Consider the following 1,816-nt stretch of genomic DNA (forward strand, 5'->3'; position numbering starts at 1 on the left):
TTTTGTTCCCTTTCTTTGTCATTTTCTACAGCACTGTCTTCTGACCTTTGGCGTAGAGCTTAGATAGAGTTATTACCTTAGCACCAGGTCTGGATCTACGAAGTTCAGACTTGTCCAGGTGAGTGTGGCTTGGGTCTGGCTGCTGTGCTCCACTTCTTTGTGCTGCAGCCCTTGGAAGTGAACCCTCTGTGCCACTCTAGCAAGATGTTCTGCTCCTGAATCAGCTGGGTGGGTCTTGCCTCTAGTCTCTTTGCAAGGAGTTCTGCTGCAGGTTCCACGCTGGGCCTGGCTCTGGGTCTAATGAGGATCCAGCAGGCACCGGGTCACCTCACACGCTGGGCCTGGCTCTGGGTTGAATGAGGATCCGGTGGCCCCGGGTGGTCTCACTCACACGCCGGGCTCGGCTCTGGGTCGAATAAATCTATAAGTCTTTTGGTGGAGTTTTTGGAGTTTTCTATGTAGAACATCATGTCATCTATGAATCATGATAATTTAAATTCTTTGTTTCCTATCCTTATTGCTTTTATTTGTTTCTCTTGCCTAATTGCTCTGGCTAAAATTCCAAGAACTATAATTGAATGAGTGATGACAGCAGACATCCTTGTCTTGTACCTGATTTTAGAGTAAAAGCTTTCAATTTTTGCCCATTTAGTATGACATTGACTGTTCATTTGTCACAGATGGCTTTTATCAGATTGAGATAAAGACCATGTATTCTGATTTTCTGGAGGGTTTTTAAACCCGAGAGCGTACTAGCCTTGGTCACATGCTCTTTCTTTGTCTACTGAGATGATCTTGTGGCTTCTGTCCTTGGCTCTATCAATATGGTGCATTACACTAATGATGTGTATGTGTTGAACCATCCCTGCACTCCTGGGCTGAGTCCTGCTTGGTCATGGTGTATAATCTTGATGATTTGCTGCACTCTGCTTGCCAGTATCTTACTGAATTTTCTTTGCTTGTGTCTATGCTCATTATAGAGACTGGCCTTAGTTCTCTTTTGGTTTGATCCTTTTCTGGTTTGGGTATCAGGGTAACGCTTACTTCCAGGAATGAACTGGAGAGTATTTCTTCCTTTCAACTTCATTAGAGTGTGAGTAGTGGAACTGGTTCTTTTCTAACAAGGTTTTGCATTGTATTGTCTTTATCCGTTTTACCTGACAGTTGGCCAATCACTGAGGTTTGCTGGAGTGCTAGAAATGGACATGTTTTCCGCAGATATATTAACAGTAGTGATGGAACCGTAGTTTTTTGTTTCACACAAAATTAGATTTTTCAGGTATTCCTTTCTTTTGACATGGAAACAAGCTGCCTTTAAGCCAACGCAAGCAGGAGATTTGGGCCTGCTGGCATGGCAGGGTGCCAGGGTGTGACTCACCGATCGGTGGCTCAGGTCACACACGCAGGGTGGCTGCTGGACCCCACACCAGATGCCAGTCAGAGGGCTGTCCTCTGCTCTCCTCCCTCACTGAGCACCTGGCCGCTGCGAGTGCATCCTCAGCCTGCTCTGCGCCTCGCAGGGCACGCCTGCCTCCTTTCCTCCTGTGCCTGCCACTCACCGGCTCCCTGAGCACTTCCCTTCCTGTCTTGCCCCCTATTAGGGACACTTCCCTTCCCATCCTGCCCCCCTACTTTTACCTTCAAGAAATGTAAAACCTTTACGTTTTTCACTTATCTTGTCTAGTTCTTTAATCAGGGCAGACATCTGGAAGGGTCCCCAGGACATCTCAGGGCCCATTAACCCAGCTTTTCCAGAACTCTAGTCTGATCTGTGTTTCCTTTGCCAGATTAACTCCCCAAGAGTAACGTAATTTCC

This window comes from Octodon degus, unplaced genomic scaffold (assembly GCF_000260255.1).
Source record: "Octodon degus isolate 3935 unplaced genomic scaffold, OctDeg1.0 scaffold00020, whole genome shotgun sequence".
Classification (NCBI taxonomy): Eukaryota; Metazoa; Chordata; class Mammalia; order Rodentia; family Octodontidae; genus Octodon; species Octodon degus.